General features: G+C 46.3%; 1 long non-coding RNA gene across 3 annotated transcripts in view; it reads left to right on the top strand.

The window, feature by feature from the left end:
- Positions 1-21,229, top strand: part of LOC103785801 (uncharacterized) — a 42,171-nt gene continuing 20,942 nt past the window's right edge. The window contains exons 1-5 of one of the 3 annotated variants that reach the window (XR_008621034.2): positions 1-2,316; positions 5,829-5,911; positions 6,140-6,243; positions 15,675-15,808; positions 19,627-20,009. This is a non-coding gene — a long non-coding RNA (uncharacterized LOC103785801). The other 2 variants (XR_010110079.1, XR_010110080.1) reach the window with 2 other exon arrangements.

The raw sequence follows: 21,229 nt of genomic DNA, 5'->3' as shown, positions 1-21,229 counted from the left end.
AAGAGCTCAGATTCCGGGTAGTCTCCTTTCCTCCCCCTTGTTCCTCGCCTTGGACCCCCTTTCACTCTTTCAGTCTGAACCTTAAGAGAAGGATTCAGCCCACCTAGGTGCTGGGCCCCACTTGCTGTGACCCATCATTGTTTCTGCATGGCGACCAGGGAGCACCTGCTCCCTGCCAAGCCCAGCGATCAGGACCAGAGTATGTGCAGTTCTGACCTGTGTTCTCCCCTCCCCTGGCAGAGAGAAGCTCAGTGACTGTCCTTGCGTCATTTGAGCAGAGCCCACAAAAGGCAGCTGCTGCCCACGGGGAGCCTGTCAAACGAGGGCCCAGTGGGCAATGTGAGCTGAAGTTCCTTGACCACAACAAGCCTACCAAACCCCACTGGCTTTCCCCCAACCACTGCAGGCTACAAGTCCCCCAGTGACCCTGATGTGCAATGAGTCTTCCTGAACCCTGTCCCTGAAGCAGCCATCACGTGGGGTATGGATTCAATTTTATTTGCTCGCAGGTGTCTGTTTAATTGGCCCAGCACCACTGCCTTTGGATGCCGCTTGTGTCTGAGTCTACATCATTTGTCAGAGTTTTATCTATCTTTTTTCTGAGGTAGTAATAGTCATCCTCTGGACGAGATCCTAGAGCCTGGAAAGTTCCAACCTGAAAGTCTGTACCCAGGGACAGGACCCTGTTGGGCAGGATGACAACGAGGAAGTTTCTAGAGTGGGCGTTCACCCTGGAGGGGCCCTTGGAGATCAAGGAGTTCAGCGTCCTTTTTCCATACCCAAGGACACATGGGCTTGGAGAGTTCATATGAATTGCAACCATTTTCTCCACGGGAGGGAACACCGTCTCTGAGGCTGCTCATCTGTCCTGGAGCCCTAAGCAAGTGTCTGTGGGAGGGCACTGGCTTCTTCTCCCTGCAGTTCTTCCTTCTATACCTGTGTCTCGTGGCTTTCCTGCCCGCCTCAGAGGAGGATATCTGGGGCATATCAGGTATACACAGTCACCCACATTCAGACTATGAAGGGCGTGGCCACTGCATGCAGGACCAGAGAACGGATTTGGACACGTCTGTAAATAAGCCGCAGGTTCACAGCACAGTGCCTTTCAAGGGAAGCACTGTAAGCTCACTGAGCAAGGGACCCAAGAGTCAAACCCTGAAACGTCACCCTGAGGGGGACCGGGAAACATTGTGTAGGGCGGTGACCCCAACTGGATGGTCAGACCCAGTGTGGCCTCTGCCATGGGGGTTCAGCTGCGTGTTTCTCGGTCTGGAGGCCCCAGCAGGGCCTACCCAAGCTGCGGGGAGGAGGCTCCCCTGCTGGGGGTTCTTTGACAGGGTGTTGGGTGTCAGAGGCCCAGGGCCAGAGCACCAGGGGCCCCAGTGGGAGGAGCCAGGTGTAGGGATGCCACCAACCAGCCCAGCAGCGACTGCAGGAGGCCCGCGGAGCCTAAGTTAAGGTAGTGTGGAAACGTCTGGGAAGTCACCTCGGGAGCCTGGATGGAACATGCCATGTTCTGATTCAGTGGATCTGCTGTCTGAGACGCTGCATTTCCAACAAGTTCCCAGGAGTTGCTGGTGCCACTGCGCTAGGAAGCACATCTTAAAGAGTGACACTTTTAGGCTACTTTTTTTTTCTACACCCTACTTCCAGCTTCTGATTTCTAGCCCTGGAGGTGTAGGCCACAGCCCTGAGTAGCCCCTGCCCTACCTGCTTCTCTCCAGGGTTCCCCAGCCCTCCACTCTTCTCCCAGGGTCATTCACATCATCTTTGATTCGGGGTTTTGTCTGTCCCCCAATCCCCCTCTCTTCTGCAGCACCTCTCAGATAACCCCTGTATTAAAATCACAGTGACCAGACACACATGCCCTGGCTGGGGGATCACACATGCGAACCTGCAGACAATTCCAGATACCCAAGGCCAGGAAGGCCCACGTGAGGATGTCACCCACCCTGGAGGAGACTTGGATGGGGTGGCAAATTTCTATTTGGAGGAAGAGGGTTTCCAGGATGGCAGATGCCAGAAGATGGTCCTGATGTCTGAGGAAGGGCCACCTAGTTTGATAGGATGGTAAGTCGTAAGCCCACTCAGATATTTGGCTGGGTCTTTCTGATGAGTGGAAGAGACTTCAAAAAGTACTACAGAGTGTCCTTTCTTTCTCAGCAGCCAACAGGTGAAAAAACAGCTTTATTCCGAAAGAAAATGGTCTAGCCATTGAGGAGGACGGAGTGTATCCTGCAGGGCCTGCCTGGTCTTGCAGGACAGATTGGCAGAGAGGAAGTCTTGCCATGATGTCCTGCCTGTCAAGTGTGATGGGTAGGTCCCAGGGAAAACAGGCACTGCTGGGCTCCCCAGCAGCCAGTGCATCAAGGAAAGACCAGGGCCCAGGGGGAAGTTAACACACATAGAAAGATGCTGCATGTACTCATGTGTGAGATTGGGGTTCACTCTCGGCTATAGAAAGATGAGCTTTAGGCCAAATAATCACTCTCTATACAGGGGAATGATGGCAGTGGCGCACTGTATTTGGAAACTAGCTGGGCAGTGACAGAAATTGGCCCAAGAGAGGTATAGATGCAGAGGAGAGGAAGAAAAGTATTCTGAAACCCTCGAGTGCAATGTCCACAAAGCAACAAGTTCAAACTTTCCAAGTCGATGCAAAGAGTCCTGAGACGGGTGCATGAGAACAGTAGACCTGCAGTTGGGGGATTGCAGATGCCATGAGGAATTGCAGACTTTTGTCCATTGGATTCTTGAGATGTGTAAGGTTCCTTTTGTATGTGGGGCTCTACATAGTATATGAGAAAAGGTAAATGGGTAGATGGGCAGCTGAGTGGATTCTCAGAAGGTCAGGAGGACAGCAGGGTGGTCCTTAGTCTGACCCCAAGGAAGAGCCAGCAAAGAGGACGGGCGGCAGGTGGGAGCTGCCTGGCTCAGGTCCCCTCATAAGTGCTCTAAGTCAGGGGGTATGGGGATGGTTGCCGAGGGAGCATTTTCATGTGCCCCATATCACTGTCCAATGAGACACACAGAGACCTCTCTTAGCCCAAAGCAACAAGGCATGGCACTTCTGAACACTTGAGAGGACAGAGGAAATTTGCACTCTAGAAAAGCAGCGTGAAAGTCAAGAGATCCTCCTGCCTCTCTTCCCAAAGGGCTTTTCTGGCAGATTTCCCTACCAGCTGACATATCCCAAGCCCCGCCTGCTTCTCTCCAGGGCTCCCCAGCCCTCCAATCTCCTCCCAGCATCATTTGCATCATCTTTGATTCAGGATTTTGCCTGTCCTCTCCTCTCCTCTCCTTCCACAGTGAGAGGCTCACAGGTTCCCATCACTTCTCCAGCCATTCCAAGTCTTAGTCCTTCCTTTCCCCCCGACAGCCCCTGTTTCTGTCCAGGCCCTGAGATCCTGCAGTTTCCTAACTGGTCTCTTGGCCTCTAGGCACTCTTTGCTCTGCTCTAGGGCCCCTCAGACACCTCTTTGGGGGCATTTTTCTCAAGCACTAATTTGGCCCAGGTCAAACAAACCTTTGGTGGTTCCCAGTTGCCAACAGGTTGAAAGTCCAAACTCTTTAACTTAGCTTTGCGGTTCTCTGAACCCTGCTCCCGGCTCTTCTTGCCTCTTCCTGCACTGGTTTCCGGCACAGCCATTGCGTTTCTGCCTAGCTAACTTCTTCAATTCATCCTGAACGCACCATGCTTCCCCCTCTGATCTCCCAATGCATGGATCTTTCCAGCCGAGTTCCATTTCAGCTTCCAAATCAAGTTCCACTTTTAAGTGGTGACATTGCCTATTGGGTGCCAGGCTCCCTTGGGATTTAAGGTCTGGGGAATTCAGATGCAATTCCACTTTGCATGCTTTCCTCAGAGGCTTGTGACTGTGTGGCCGTCACAGCCTCCTGGTTTCTGCCTTCTGTACATCTGTCTGCTCTGTTTACCCCATCATCTGGGTGTAAGATGCAGTCAAAACTCAGCTACACGAAATACTTAGGGGTCGTGTTTTGGTATTGTGGAGAACTGGGGATTTTCTGGAGAAACCCAGCCTTGTATATGGCAAACATACGCGCACACACAAATATTTTTAAAAACATTCTTCCTGCCCCCTTGCCACTGGAATGTTCTCTTAGCCCCAGGTTGGCATCCGGCCTCAAACTTTTGCTGCCGTGGCTCTTTTTGCTCACACTCTTCGACCTCTCACTCAATGACTCCTCCCACCCCTTCTCCCAAGCCAACCCTCTGTACCCCCCACCGCCCCCCGAGAAAGAAAAATCAAAATCCATCTGCTTGTCTCATGCAGTTTAGTTCACCCTCTCCTCTGAGCCTTGGAATAGATCGCATTAGAACTGTGGGACCTCACCTTCTGCCATATGCTCTGGTCAAACTCTCCCACCCCCACCCAGGCAAATAGCATTCTTTAAGAAGGCACCAGCTATTCAGACATGCCCCATGTACTTGGTTATGCCTGTGCAACATCACTCCATGGCTCCCTGGTTCAGCCTTTCCTGGGGTGGCCCAGTTTCAGGACGGGCCCAGACCAGACTGTTAATTCTCTTTGTGCCAAGCCTTACGTCTTGCACTTGGGCAGTGGGGCAGTGACCACTTTTGATAGGGACAATGATGGTAGTATGAGGGCCCACCGCTGAGTCACTCTGGGAGCTTTTTTTGAGAGGAAGATAGAGTCCACTACCTCTTTAAGAGTACTCTAAAAGTGCCAGATGGCTCAGGTGCCTGAAAAGTCTCCTACAAAAGGAGGACACACAAGAAGATGAAAACGCAGCCAGATAAGGAGAGGGGCTCCCAGGATCGCTGGAAGAAAGGGAAGTCCATCACTGCAGATATAGTAGGGGGAAGCCCTGGGGCTGCCTGTCCCAAGTTTCATTCATTCATTCAAAAATGTGTGTCTGAGTCCTACTCTGTGTCAGGAACAATTCTAGAAACTGGGAACACACCAGTGGACAAGACAGACTTGGTTTCTGCTTCCTTGGCGGTTATACTAAGGGTCCTCCCTTAAATCAGGAGACCACCCGTCATATTGTCTTATGCCCAATTTCTGCCTCCAAAGAAGTAAAAACTAAAAGGCAGAAATGAAATCCACAAGCAGACAGCCTGGCACCACACCCTGTGCCTGGTAGTTAAAGATCGACCCCTGACCTAATTGGTTATTTGCATAAAAAAGCGCCGTGAAGATCCCTGTCCTGTCCTGTTCTAATTACCCGTGTATGCATCCCCCAGTCACATACCCCCTGCTTGATCACGACCCTCTCATGTGGACCCCCTTAGAGTTGTGAGCCCTTAAAAGGGACAGGAATTGCTCACTCGGGGAGCTTGGCCCTTGAGACAGGAGTCTTGCTAAAGCTCCCAGCCGAAGAAACCCCTTCCTTCTTTAACTCAGTGTCTGAGGAGTTTTGTCTGCGGCTCTTCCTGCTACAATACTAACCAAAAGACAGACATCAAGCAAATAAAAATCTTGTGGTTGTGCCGAGAGCTCTAAGGGACAATGGAGGGATTGCCCAGTGTAACCCACAAGCTCAGGCCGTAGTCAGTACTGAATCAAATTCACAGGGACAGGAAGGGATGTGGGTGGGGCCAGGGATGACCAGGAGGGAGGCTCAGGAGAAATGGCCAAGAGGTGATATGTGTCCCAAGTCCATCATGAGGGAAACCTTACTAACAAAGAGCCTGGAGCCAATTCCCCAGGGCTAGATACCCTCTCTGGGACTGGACTAAATGATTGCTAAGAGATTCTTAAAGCTTCTTGCAAAGAAATGCAGGCAGGAAAGATGATGAGTTTTAATGGTTCTAATTTGTATTTTTTGCTTATTTCACTTAGCAGGAAGAGGCTTCTGGCATGGAAACAACTGATTTCATAGAGAACCCGCAGCTGGATTCAAGTTCAACCCAGAAAAATAGACAGTGAGGGCTACCTGAAGTTTGGGGAGGGATTGCATTTGTTCCAGCCTCATGAGTCACACAATATTACACCATCCTTGTGGGACAACTTCCATAAGTCTTTTTGGGGCAGTTACCTGCCAGAGTTTCTTGTGGGGAAGGGCTTAGAGTATGGCTCTTTCTTCGTAGGAATAATTTGAAGCCTGGGATGCTGCTATCATTTTTACAGAGACTTTTTTTTTCTTCTGACAGACGCTGCTGGCAGTACCAGCCTGGGACACCATAATCCAAGTTCACAGCTTGAGTTTCCCTGGATCAACCTGACAACACGAAGCTAAGTTCCAAGTCCATGGAGGGTTGGTTTACTTCAGGCTCACCCTTATTCTGAAAGTATAGCCCTTCAGAGTTAGCATAAAGGAGATGAGGGGACCTATTTGGGTCCCCAACTTTGGTGGCGCTGGGCCGTGACTTTTGTCTGTGAGCCATCAGACGGGCAGTGCATTTATGAGCACATTCATTTGGATCCACCAGTGGCCTCAAGGCGACAGTGGCTTTGAGCGCTGGGCTTACTGTCCTGCATTCTCTTCTCTGTGACTGACTCTGCCCTGTCATTCTTCACTGTCTTGTTATTCTTGTTATCTCTTAGATGTCTTTAAGAAGACTGTTCTTTTTTTTTTTTCTTTTGAGAAATGTGGCTTTGCTTTGTTGCCCAGGCTCCTGTGCTCAAGCGATCCTCCTGTCTCAGCCTCCCAAAGTGCTGGGATTACAGGCATGAGCCACCGCGCCTGGCATTTATTTATTTATTTATTTATTTTCAATATCCCACCCTGCTTTCATAACTGTCCTCAGAGGATAGTTCCAATGACCTTGTGGGCCATTTCGAGAAGGGGAAATCTTAGCTACTTTTCTCCACCTTTCCTTGTGGTGGGGCTTCTTGCCAGGCTGGGGAAAGTGGAGTGCAGCAGAGCCTGGGGGAGGGGAAAGGGCAGAGGGGAATGTGGCTGTGCCCTAGGGTGTGAGCGGAGGAGGTGGGTGCTTCTGGTCTACCCAGAAGAGCCTCCAGAACCGGCATCTACATTCATCTGCCACGGAGTCCATATTTCTTGAGGGGCTTGGCAGATAGGGACAGCCCAGAAAGAGAGAGGAAGAGTCACGAATGCCAGAGTGGCCTGCAGAACTCAGAGGATCAGAGAGCGGGGGGGGGTCAAGCACCAGGGAGGCCCCTCTGCAGACCATGCTGATGGCCTGTGGGACAGAAGTCTTTCTTTCTTTGGTAACGATTACCTTGGCCTTAGACTTTTACCATTTTTGGATGCCAAAGAAAATCAGGCTTCTGAGCTTGCGAAGGCTGAGTGGAGTTCCATGTGTCTCCTCTGGCCTTCATATGGCTTCCAGGAAGAAGCATCCCCTTTAACTTCATAATTCCACAGGTCTTCTGTCAGTTTGTAAGAAATCTGTCTATTCACTTATTCATTCATTTCACAAATATTTACTGAGCACCTGCTATGTGCCAAGTCCTATTCTGGGCACTGAGGACATACCAGCCTCCAAAACAGACAGTAAGAAAAAGCCAGCCCATGTAGATTTCACATTCTCAGGAATGTTTTCCTGCATGAGGATATGTTTAGAAATCTTTCACCCACCTAAGTCATCAGGGTAAGAGTTTGCTCTGCTAGTACTACAGATTCCACAACTGCCTGCCAGGTTTACTTGCTTTTGTGCAAGGAAGATTTTCTCTCCAGGACTCGTATTTTCCAACAGCCCGAGGTCCATGGAGTTTCTTTAGCTTCTATCACTAGCCTTCTGGGAGTGGGCAGATCCCTCTGCCAAGTTTACACCTGTAGGGTGAGGCGGGTTGCATAGCAAACCAGAGCTCAGTGTTGGAGCCCACAAGGCTTCCATCAAGGGAAGAATGCTGGTGGAGGGTGACGGGTGGGTCTCTCTAGATGTTCAGAGGGGCCTGTGGCTTATTGCCTGGGTGGGCCAAAATGTCAGCTAAGGGAACTACAGCAGAAGGTCATTTAGCTGGAATGTTAGGATCTGAGACCAGGTAATGACTTTGCTGGAGTTTAGATGTCTGTCTAACTTCACAGGAGTACAGAGATTGAAAAAACACTTGATCCAGTCACAATATCTTCTGGATACATTCATTTGCATTCTCTTTCTCTTACACAGATTAAGAAATGGGATGCATAACATATTTGCATGATTGCAATTTATCACTTCCCCAGGGAGCAGGGAGGGGCTGCCTCAGTTCTAGTGAAGCCCCTGTGCCCCAGCATTAGAGGTAGATGGGTGAGGCAAGGGCGATTTCATGCCTTCCTTGAGGCAAGATGTCCTCTTCTAGACAAGAGGGCAGCTTGTGTGTCTTGAGGGCCATGCTTCTCCACCTACCCCCATAAATAAAGCAGTTAGTGGGGGTCCCCCGGGTGTGGCTATTTTTGGGGATTATTTTAACAGGAATGCAGAGAGGCTATAGATCAGGTTCGACAATTTGCTGCCTGCCAACACACACTTTACTTGTGTTTTCAAATGTAAGCTCTGGAAACATCCTATGGGGTTCACAAGGATGCCTTAGCAGCTGACTGAAGGAAGTGTCTTTCTCCAGCCCAGGTAGCATTTCTGCCAGTCATGGCTGGTGCTGGGCTGACAACAGTAGTTTTCTTTCTAAGACCCAGTTCCCCTCTGGAAGGAGAATTCTAAAGGTGGAGGAAAAGCATCATCTCTTCTAGAACCTCTTTGTTTTTATCTTTCTTATACCACATTAGCATGGTGGTATTCTCCAAGGATCTTGGCAGGCAAGAACTGGTTTGGTTACTGTATTTGATTGCTTTTGTGGAGTCCAATAAAGAGGACTATTGTTTCTAGAAGGTCACTGGAAACATGCATCTGGCTCTTTGGTAAGCACATTAAGACCAGTGTGAGGCTGAGGGTGTCCTGAAGCCCTGCTCTGAGATAAGAAGACTTCTGTTCACGATTTCAGTAAGAATCAAACAAGGTATGCCCAGAGCTGAGACACAGCTGAGCCAAGCAGGAAGAGAGGGCCGTGTCCTACAATAAACTGCTGATATGTATCTCTCTACCATGTGCTGAATTCATTAGGGCAAGGGCTGGGTTCTTCTCCAGCATTCGTATCCCATCCCTTTCCAGTAGCTGGACTACTTAGGACACTCTCAGTAAGTTTTTGTGAACTAAATTGTATCCTCAGATACCTCCTTAGAATTTCCAAATCTGTCTTCAAATTCAAATGGAGATACACATAGCAGAGGCTGACACCTCCAAAAGAGTTTGGAGGAAGTTTACCTAAATATGTTACCTTCGTTTGCATTTCCACCTTATTCTCTCTTTCCCGCAGTTATTAGTACTCAGAATTGTAAGTGCTCGGGTGTCTAGTCACTCAGTTGACTGATAGAAGAAAACTCAGTTCTTTGAGATTATGTCAGGGTGGACCAAACTGCGGTAACAAATAGACCCAAAATATAATGGTTCAAACACAAGAGATGTTTATTTCTTTCTCACATAATATTCCAAGGCAGACATTCCAGATTGTTGGAGTAGGCGCAGGGAGAAAGTTCGGCTCTATGCGTTCCCTCAGGAAACAGGCTGATAGTGGCTTTGCCATATTCCAATATTAACTGGCTTCCAAAGTTGCTATCACCATTGTCATTATCAGTATAGCTCATGGGACCTGGGGAAGAACACAGAGGAGAACATCTGGGAGGTCTTATGGCCACTTGGAAGTGGCGTGCACCTCTTCTGCTCACGTGGGAAAGAACATAGTCAGACACACTCAAACATCCTGACTGGGAAGTGGGGGAGTGTACCTAGCCACCTTGGAAATGGAGGAAAATTTGGGTGGAAGTAGAGAGACTCAGGTTCTTGGATTTGGAAGAGATCTTAACTGTGAACGCATCCAATGGCCAACCCAGGATAAGCACTGGCCTTCCTGCTGGATTGCTCCCTGCCCCCATCATGTATCTCGGCTGACTTTCTGATCTAGGAATACTAAGCATCAATCAGTGGAAGGAAAGCAGGAAGGGTCTCTTCTTTCAAATACATTCTTTGCCACTTGATAAAAAATGATGATACAGAAGAAGGAGAAAATAAATCCAGAGAAGCTGCCTGCATGGGGAAACTCATTCTTTGTGGCCCTGTGAGGCTGAGATTGTGCCTCACAGAAGGGGCTACGTCACTGATGATGTTACAGGATCTCTAAAAACCACAGTTACTGCTTGAATCATAACTGCTGCTTCCAGTTGGCTGTGGTTGCATTTCTAGAAGGATAACTACTTTTTGTCATTTTGGAGACAAGCCAACATCAACCCACACATGACTTTAGAACGCTTTTCCACGTCCTAATTGCCTACCTCCTGAATAGGCTTTCTTTTAAGCTTGGTTGGCTTGACTTCTCCCATCCATCCCATTTCTACACACCCTCTCCATACCCCCACTATAACTTTCTCAGGCAAACCCTGCAGTCCTGACTCGCTGGTATCTGTTGATTGTGTTTGGACTCTCATGTCCTGCCACTGCCCTTGAGCTCTTATTTCACCTTGTGCAGACCACCCCAGTCATCTCACCCTCTCTCTAGGTCACTTGTGGGCACTTATCCATTGCCTGGATTATTGCATATGTTTGTTCAATATTAATCATGTCTTCTCTGTGATGTTGTATACTCCTTGAGCATTTGGGACTTTCTCAGGCTTGAGCGTGGTGCAGTGAGCGTTCTGTACACATTTCTGGACAGTGCAGTCTTGTGAGAATCTGGGAGACTCTGCAGTGACTTGAGCCGGAGATGCAGATGAATGTAATTGGTGGATGGTGGGGATTGATAAAACTTCTCTTACTGGTGGCTAGGAGCAGAAGAGGAGACTCAGCAGCAGGAGAGAACAACAAGAGGAAGGGCTCCCAACTACACTCAGCATCAGTGAACCCCACCGTAGCTGGATCATATCTGAATTGGCCACACTCTGGGGCCTTAGACTGTCTGGGCAATGGCAGGGTGCTGGCAGTTGGAGGGATGCTGCTAGAGGCTGACAGTGTTCTTACTGGAAACACTCAGCTCAATGGATAGGACAACAGCTTCCCAAGGAGATTGGGGAGCAAGGCCAAGCGAGGAAAGCAGGACTTGCGGAGGGCTTTGGGCCGCCTCACCTACTTTCCCTGCTTCTTCGCCCCAGGGGCCTTGCAGACAGTGCTTCTTGCCCAGAGAGAGTAAAGGGTGGGATGGGGAGAGGGCATCATTCATTTCTTGTGTCTGAGGTGAACGAGTGTGAGATGAGCTGCGGCTCACTCTCTTCAAGCTGGAACTTAAAGGACTCCCAGCTGCCCCTACACTCCAGTCATTCATGGAGTGAGTGCCAAGCTCATCTCTATTTGAAACTCAGGGTCTGTCTGGGAGCCCAGAATTCCTGAGCAATTGTTTTATGAGGTGTAAAGTGTTTCTTCAGCAGGGAGGATGATGCGGGGCAAGGCGAAGGCTTAGAAAAGACAGTTCTACTGTGCAAATTGACTACAGACCTGGATAGGAAATAGGGAAACAAGCCACATGCCTCATAGCAGGTTCCCTGGGAAATTCCCTCCTCTCCTAATGTCTTTCCTACAGGCACCCCCCATCCTGGTGAGCTATGAGATTTTGCCCCCTCAACCTGAGAACTGACAGGGGGTAATCAGGGTGAGCGCTGGAGAAGCACAAGTGAGATTCTGAAGAAGCGCAAGTGAGACTCTGGAGACCTCTGTAGCGTGAACTCTCTGCTGAGACCGTTCAACTTGTGCCTTTCTTATGGCCCAAGTTCCAGCAGCACATTTTCCAGTGTGGGATCCCACACTGGAAATCTGGCACACCCAGCTCTGCCAGAGCCCTGGGTGTTTACTGTGACACACCATAGAGAAACGGGGAAGGAAGTCAAGTCCATCATGACATGTCTTAGTTCTGGCCATTTCTAACACCTAAGAAGAGGCTGACAGAGTGCCCGAGGGCCCCAGGGACACCACCCATCTCCCAAGGGGGTGCTTTTTAGAGTTCTCCTTGCCACCCAGCTGTGAGGTATGAAATAATTTAGTAGGCCTTGCACCATTGAGAATAAAAGGAGAATAGACAATTTCAGCACGCCTGGCACATAGCAGGGTAAGTATTGTTTGGTGAAACTTACATTTCCTCTTTAGGTACACCAATAGGTGCAACGCGTACCCACATAAGATGTATTTCTTATTGTGGTCCTGGTTAAAAAAAGCGTCTAAGTGGTTCTATTACAGCATCTCAGCTGATTCCAAGTATTCAGGGAATGAGGGTGGAGCACAGAATGGGAGTGGGGAGGAAGGTCCCAAAGAACGGGTTGAACTTTGCTGCCTCCTGAGCTAAACGTAGTCTCCCCACCTCCTTGAGGATTTAAGGGCCTTTGACTCAGCCTTTTGGGACCTGAGAGACCACCATAAGCCTTGTGCGTTGAATACTTCTTGCAGCAGGCCCTGCCAAAAGTACCTGGATGGGAAGGGCTGCCCTTTAAGAACTTGAATTTAAAGGACTTCAGTGGTTAGTTGTAAAAGTAAATGACGTACCAAGGGCTTTTATTTATCCCTAGAACTCCTGTAATTTCCAAGATGCATAGACTGGAAGAAGATAGCCCTGCTACTCATACTTGAAAGAAAGGAGGAGAGGAGAGGTTGGCCCACCTCCCTCCTGCTCTCCCTCCCTTTCCCAGGCCTCCTTCTCTCTCTTTGCCTTGTCCCTAGCAGGGAAGGAGATTGGAACAGGCAGCCTTTGGGGACTGTGGGACCCTCTTCCTTATAGGTCAGATCCACAGTGGCCCAGGAAGGCCCTACCTGGACAGCGAATAGTGTCTCTAGGGGGAGGGAAGTTTCCTCCAGGTGGGACCTTTGGTCACATGGCCTCACATGGTTTATGTCTCAGAGTGACAGGTGTTGCTTGTTATAAGACACAAGAGTAAAAAGCAAAGAAGAGCAGACAAAGGCAGGTCCTCAAGGGAGGTGGGCTCTGCAGGATTTCCTAAGAGCCAAAAAGGCACAACAAGGGAGCCCAGTGGCACTGGTAGGCTTCTGAGCATAGGCATTCCAGGGCTTTGTTATTATTTTTTCCAAATGAAAACCTCTTTAGAAGATCAACTGTCATAATTTGCCCAAGCTACAAGCTCAAACATGGCTAAGAAACATTGCTCAAGGTCATTTCCAAAAGCACGTTCTTCCAGCTTTTCAAGGTCGGGGTGGGGATTTGTGTTCTGTTCTCATTTTTGCTTGTGTCTTTGCCCATGGTTGAACTGAAGAGGTCTCTCCAGGCCCAGTGTTCACCGGAAGAAGGGGAGATGGAAACTATTCCCAGCCACTCTTCTCTCAAGAACTGATGGGGAGTCATGGGTCCCTGCCCCACTTGTCCATGTGAGAGGGAAGCAGGTGTGCTTTTACCAGAAAGAGTTCTCGAGGGGTTAGCACCCCAGGAATGCATCTATGCTGACTCTGCTTATCATGACTCCCCACCTTCAAAATACATCTTAGGGTCACCGCACATCCCAGAAAGTGGCAACACAGGGGCACCCCTCGATGTGCCGAGTATCCAGAGTCATGTTCTTGGAATGCGTGACCAGCGTGTAATTTAAGCAAATGGAACCTTTCCCAAATGTCTTCTTTTACAACTGAAAAAACAAATTAAGCAACAGAAGAAAAACAAATCCAGAGAAATAGCCTCTTCCAGGGAAGTCTGACCTCCCTGTCTAGAAGGTGAGGACAGTGCTGCAGCCGTGTTTCTGCTGGCTCTGGCCCGAGGCTGTCTCCCAGACAGCTGCTGTCCCACTGAGTTAGGTTCAAGCGAACATGGCCATTGAGATCCAAAGTATTTCTGGCTGGTTCGGGCATGGGTCCTTTCTCTAGATGAATAATTTAATGTGGGAATTCAGAGGAAAGCTATGGGGAAGGCAGTGTTGGTCAACTGACGACGCTAAAGAAACACCTTCGGTGGTTGTCACGGTGAGTTTGGCACTGAAGGCTCTTTGCTGTTCTGACCTGAAGCTCTCTGTTAGGACTTCCTGCTGTTTTTCTCACAAGCCCTCATTCTCGCTGACAGTTCAGATCATGCCCTGTGCATATCCAGTTTCCCCGGTAGGCACGGCTCCTCCTTTCACCTCAGTGCCCCCCTTTCCGCTCGGCCCACACTGGACTCTTGCTACCTCTTGTTTTGGCTTATGTTTAATCTTACTTTTTTAAGGCAACATCTTCTGATTGTGAAATAATTTATACTTTTTTTTTGCAGAGAATGTGGAAAATACAGAAAAGTATAAGCAGAAGCATAAAAATTATTCACAGTTGCACCCTTGGAGGGAGCTGTCCTATAAATCTTGGTGAATTTGCTGCCCTTCTTTTTTCTGTGGATCTATCTATTACATGTGATAGTTTTTAAAGCTGATGTCATGTTATTGATGTATTTTTGCTTCTTGCTTTATCCATTGAAGATTATAATGTGAGAAATTTCCTCGCTGGGGCTCTTGCCAAACCTGATATTTACTGACCACACCAATATTCTATTGAATGAGGGAGTGTCATAATTCAATCACTTATAGTTTCCAGAAACGTTGTGCTCATTTACATTTTCCTTAGCAGCATATGAGGGTGCATGAATCCCATCATCACAACGCAATGGAATTAGGGAGAAATGCCAGTGAAAGATGAAGAGAGATGAGGCAGGACTAGCAGGAGCGCCTCAGACCCTCATTTCTGCAGGCAAGAAAGGAAAGGATCCTGTGGAAGGGTCTCCCACTGCTGTGTGATTCTAAAAGCTTTGGGCAGGGGATAGGGAGTCTCCAAACCAAAGCCTGGTGGCCATTCTGTGACAGGCAGGAGTGGGCTGCTATGAGGACCCTGGTCATGTTGAAGCTTTGGCTGGGGGTCACCAAGAGGTGGATAGCTGGAGCTGTCAGTCAACTCTGCTTCCCAGGGGCAGATTCTCTCAAAACAGACCAGAACTATGTAGCCCTTGCTCCCCCATGCCCACCCCACTTCACCTGATAAACAGGAAATATAATTAAAACATATAATTATGAACTGTGAAAATGGTCTAATTTTGCTGGTTTTCATTCTTCTGATTAACCTTGATGTCAAACATTTCTCATGAATTTTGTTACATACTTGTACTTCTAAGAATTGCGTGCCTGGGTTCTCTGTTTGCCCGTGATTGTTTTCTTTATTGATGTTTTAAGAGGATTTGCGGCCTTAAACCTGTTAACTCTTTCTCCATTCTCTTTCATATTTTAACCAATTTATCACTTCTCTTTATATTTTATGTAGGATGTTTGGATGGTTTAGAATAACTCACTCTTCTGTTAAGATCACTTTTATTTACTTCATGTTCAGAAAATTCTTGCTCATCCAGGCTCTAGTTAAATATATGCCAGTATTTTATTCTAGATACTTTTGGATTCTTTTTTTTACATTTAATACACTGGGGTTTTATTTCAGTGTATGGTATTAGGGAGGGATCAAACTTGATTATTTCCCCCCCTTTTAGCCACATTTTCCAATTTTACTTTCAGATAATTTAACCATTAACCATTTCTTCCTGGTGATTCCTTTCTGAGATTTAAGTTTTTAAAATATGTATGATAGATCTCAGGACTATCTGTTTCTACTTCATTGGATGATCTACAGAATCTTGTACCACCAGCACCACACTATTTTAATTATTGTGTCAAGAATAATACAGTTAGATATCTCTTAGGGACAGTATCTCCTTGATATTCTTTAAGCAGTTCTTAACTCTTCTCATCCTTTTTTTCCCTTCCAGATGGACTTTCATCAAATTCAAAGAAAAAAAAAAAGATTCCACTGGGATTTAATTCAGATTGCATTTCACCGAAAAATTACAAGGATTAACAACAAGGATTAACAGCATTGCTGCATTCAATATTGCAACCCAAGGTTATGTCTCTCTATTGACTATTCTCTTTAATTAATCTCTGTAAAAAGTTTGCATTTTTAATATAGGTCTTGGATATTTCTTATTAGTGTTCTTTATATTTTTTTCCAATACTCTTAAGAATGCATTTTTCTCCCTATATTTTCTGCTTGTTGTTAGAATAGAAACAGTATTTATTTTGGAGATTTTTGTATTTTTATCTTGTATCTGACCCCTTCCCTAATTTTTATTAATACTAAGAATTTTACAGTCAGTACTTTTATATTATCTTGGTGCATAATCGTACTATAGTCTGTAAGTAACAAACATTTTGTTTCCTTCTTTCTATTGTAGAATTTGAGAAGTCGTCAGTGTGTAGTCCTGTTACCTTAATTGTTTCTGAGTTATGGGTTGAATTTATTTTGAAATTTCAAAAAACTTCAAAGGGTAGTATGTTATTTTTGTGTTAATCAAAATGAACAATGGGTTTAAAAAGCTTGAACAACGTCATCTTGGGAGTGCCAGATGAATAGGATGGCCTGTATGTCAGGAGCATGCCCACATTTTTCTTGATAGGGTGAGTTTATTGTCCCGGATGAATCCCAGGAGTACTAGTCCATGATGCTCTTATTCCCTGGTGCTTTAACATGAAGTGCAGCCGGAGTCGGCCTGAACTTTAGGAAATGAGGTCGTAAGTCGAAAGAACAGGGAATTGAGAAAGCACACAGAAGCAGCCAGGGCCAACATTTTCCCCTAAACAAGCCAATCAACAAAAAGCAATGCCAAACAAGCCCCTCTGAAACTTTCAAAGTCCTCATCCTAGTACCTTCCTAGCACTCTAGGAGACATCTTTCAGCTGTTGATTTATGAACGCTGAGAGGCACGTGGAGGAATTAATGGAGGTAAATATCTAACTTAAAAAATCTTCAGTAGGCATTTTTAGACAATCCTCCTTGAAAGAAAAGTGTGGATGCTCTGTGCGTGTATTGACTGCACCTGCAGGGGTATAGCTGGAGAACACCCAGTGAGCATCTTCAGGAGCCAAGTCACGCAGGGGCTTAGCTCTCAGTCCATTGCGACAGTTCCATGATGCCTTCTGACCACTAAACACTCTGAACTCTTTTCTCTCATCCTCTGTTATTCGCTTTGGACCCATAACAGACTCATTAGTTAAAAATAAGAAGCAAAGGTAATCCTGATGTTGAATTACAAGTTAATGCAGAGCACAGACATGAAAATAATTCTATGGGTTTGCTGTAGCATAATCCTTGCCAGATCTCCAAGTTCCATTCATCTAATGAAAAGCCTTAGTTTGAAGAACATTTTGGAGAACTCTTACATCAAGAGGTCTCCAGTACCTCAAAAACCAGTGTTCAAAAGGAAAATGCACACGCATTTCAGGGAGGTGGGAATAAAAGCCTTCCTTTGCGCAGCGTGTTACATGTGGAAATGTGGAACACACACGATCATTCTTACTGTTAAAAAACCCCACAAAGATTATAAAAATATGTCAGTTTTTTTTTGGTGCAAAAACTCACACGATTAAAAATATTATACTATGAAAGCAGCTTTGATCTATTCTTCAGTCATTTCTGTGACGTGTGGTTAAATTTTAATCTGTTTAAATTTTTTATTTGATTCTTCCAAACCAAACACAATATCTCATTTTAAAACGTATCTGCTGACAGTGGTTTTTCTTCTCGCCTGAATCATTCTGAGAACAGGTGTAACCAGATGTCCTCTTAGCCTACAAACACATTTCAGAAAATCATTATAAGATGCTCAATTAACTTTGAGCAAAGTAGTTTCCTGTATCCTTCAAAGAAAGACATGTTTTCAAAATGTCACTGCAGTAAATAAAAGTGTTGACATGCTGTGTAGGGCTATTAGTTATGGGGCCAGAATTCAAAATAGCTGATTGGAAGTAGGGCCAGTTGTCTATCAAAGTATTTCTAATTTATGGCAACGAAATCATGTTATCTGCATAGAACAGAACTCAGCTCTCCCTACTTCTCTGTGATGGGGGATCTATACTGTATCTGGCTCATCTAAAAGTGGTTCCAAATCACTAACAAATATGAATGGGTGTTAGACTATGCTCCTATTCACCCCCACTGGAAAATCTTATCGGATAAAAGACAGTTTTGATGTCCTTTGCTTTGATGTTAAAGTATGGGCTTCCTGAATACATCAATACAGGGGTCTGAACTGATCTTAGTACATTTCAAAGCATTTCTTGTCAATGGGAGTCAAAACTCAATGCAAGCTACAGCCTCATGTTATTCCTAAAAGATTTATCTTTGGAGTAATAAACAGTAAGCCAATTGTCCTTAAGACCACTACACTTAAATCCTTGGTTCTCGTATACAACATTAGCTCCAGACAGCTATAACTGGATGTAATCAAGAAAGAAATGGTGTTAAAAGTTAAAAAAATTTAGAATTATAAAAGCATGAAAATAGCTGCTTACTATAAAAATGTTAAATACGAGACTCTACATAATAAAAAGTGAAAGCTGTAATTTACCTGCTCCCCATCTCTCCTTCTCCCCAGTGCAACTCTCCTCCCTGGGTCTGCAGGACAAACTCTGGTCCTCCAGCAAGGATTTATTTTATCTGAAGTTTATTTATGGCAAAGAGATTTTTATAATTAATACTGTGATAAGACATGGTACTCTTTGACCAGGAATATTTTTTGGGGTGTGGGGGTGGGGGTTAGGACTCGAGTTCTTATGAAACAGTCACAAGGAGTTTAATTAGAAGGCACAATCACTTGCTAGGTAGCAAGAGAAAAAATCCTGCCCCTCACTGTTTCCTGGAGATTGCTGTCGAGGGTCTGTGAGAAATCCACACACGGCCACTATGGCTTGGCATACTTACTTTCCTAATCATCCAAATCAACTATTGCAAACACCTAAAAAAGAGTGAGAAATGGAGCCAAATGTGATATAATCTATGATCTTGGCCCCAGAGTAGAAATGAGGTTGGTTTTTTTCAGATTTATGCCATGTACCACATTGAATGTTATCAATACTGTACATGAATACAAGGGTTGAGGGTTTTTGTTTCCATTAAGAATCTGTTTCCAGGAGAACAGCCCATGGGAAAGTATTGTCCTTTTTCAACTACAAATATGGAGGGCCCCGTTGCCTATGTTAAAAAAAAATCTCAGAATTTTGGCTTAGGCAATAAACTCTTTAGTGGAACATACAGAGTAAATAAAAGATCTCTAAAGGGAGACCACAGGCCCCAAGCAGACAGAATGGACCAAACATACAGAAGGAATGTAAATATAGCTGACTTCAGTTTTATTTTATTTGTAAATTGAGATAAGCTAATTTCTTCCCTTGAAAAACCCACTTGAGCATACCTCTTAGTTATGCAGAAACAGAGTAAGCACTCATTATATTTTATGGATTTAAAGTGCTCCAGAACCTTCTGAGACTTGCCCTGAATCTCCTGAATGCAAAGCTAATTATATGAGGAGGTGGGCCTACTTACATAGGAGCTAGTGTCTTCTGGGAAGGACTCCAGCCCCTAGGTCCTGGTGTCCAATGCTCCAAAGTCTTTTGGAATGGATAAGAGTGGACCAGATTAAGGCACAAAATAACAGCTTGAGAAAAGACTGGTGACCCAGGCTTACTGTACAAGGAAGGTGTAAGTTGGATGAAAGGGTGGGATTCTAGTACAAAATGTGGTAGAGATGGATGCAACCCCCTAACCCGGTGACACAGGCATACTGGATGTGCTTTGGAAATAGTAACTGTGTGTGTGTGTGCTCAACGGAGCACCATGTATTGAGTTTAATGCCATGGAAGTCAAAATACCATCTTCCTTTGAAGCCTGTGGCCTGCACAGGGCCATGCAAAATCGTCACTGCTGGATGAGCAGGAGTCCAGGGGACTGCACAGGGTCATGTGTGTTCAACAGCGACACCATGTGGCAGCGAGACCCAACAAGGAGACAGAAGCTGTTGGAATGCAGGCCTCTTTCCCTGTGACATTTGAAAGCATCAACACAGTCTTCGCACGGGAGTCCAATCTGCCAGAGAAGGGCAAAGCAAATCGGGCCTTATATTAAATTCCTGGAAGTCAAACTTCCTGGTCCAATGAGGAACTTCTCAAGGGCCTTTGCTGGAGAAAGGATGTTCAGCAAGAATGAAGGACAGCTTCGTTCAGATGGATGAGCTTAGTGCATCCTGAGCGGTGAGCTGACCGGGGCCCAGGTAAGCTGCTCAACAGATTCTGCTGGGGGATATCAGGGCAAATGCCCACTTAGATCCACCCCAGGGAGCATTGCCTTCTTGTTCTAAATTAACCTTAGATTAGGTAGGAATAATTCTAGTTGTACAGTCACAGGGGTGTACAAGCTGTAAATTGGACACCATTTTGGACCTCAACTCTCTGGAGGGATTTCTGAGCACCTCCTACTTAGAGAGGAAGGCCTGGGAAGAAGACACAAGCCAGCTTAGTAAAGGGCCAGGGGCAGGTAAAATGTGAGTAAAGTTTTTAGAATTAGGGTCAAAGTCAGCTAGGCCTTTTCAAAAATAAGCCATAGAAATGTAGGGCAGAGAAGGGCCAAAAATGGAATAAAAATCGAGGGACCCAAGCTTTCTGCATTTGCAAGGTTGTTGGATGTTCTTGTCATGTGGTTGCTCCGTTTCCCATTAGCCTGGAGGCCACAGATGTGGGACCTTGAAGTGGTCTTGGGACACAGGAAGCCCCAGTTACCATCCCAACCCTAAAGGCTGCTTTTGGATGGAGTAAACCTGAATGTTACTTGCAGGAGATCCCCATTATCTCACGTTTTGGAAGGCAGCTGGGAAGAAACCATCATTCACCAACCAGCACAGCTGTTGAGGAATCACGTTGAGCTGGAAAAGAGAGAACTAGAATTTTCTGGAACCCCTTTCTCTAGTTTCTTCTAGAGATCTGGAATATCTCAGATCACCATGGCCATTTTCCTCCCAGCACTTATCATAATTAATACCGCTTTGGGTGATTACTTGATTAATGTCTGTCTCATCCCTCCAGACTATTAGTTTCCTGAGGACAGGGATCCTGTCTGTTTGCTCATCACTTTATCCTTGTGCGTTAGCACAAGAGATTGAAGTGTGTGTCAATGTGTGTAAGATTTTGGGGAAAGAACCACCTGTCAGCCTTTTAGGTTGCAAGGTTGGGAGGGATATGGCATCAAAGGTTGGGACCAGGCAGGAAGAGGGGCTGGTTCACCTCACAGCGGAAGGACAGAGATCCTGACCACAGCAGCTGGTGAGGTGATGTCTGGGAGCTGTGAGAGGCCATTATATTTCAGGTCATTGGGCTGCTCAGGCTGGTACATGCTCAAAGTTAAAAGTCCATCTGTGGGAAGAGCTGCCACACTGGTCCTCCAGCTGACACATATCATGTTCATTTTAGACTCCAGTGTTTCTATGCCTTCTTTGTC

Source organism: Pan paniscus, chromosome 16 (assembly GCF_029289425.2).
Source record: "Pan paniscus chromosome 16, NHGRI_mPanPan1-v2.0_pri, whole genome shotgun sequence".
In the NCBI taxonomy this organism is placed as follows: domain Eukaryota; kingdom Metazoa; phylum Chordata; class Mammalia; order Primates; family Hominidae; genus Pan; species Pan paniscus.
The sequence above is the reverse complement of the archived record's forward strand: the minus strand, read 5'-3'. Positions and strand labels throughout refer to the sequence as shown.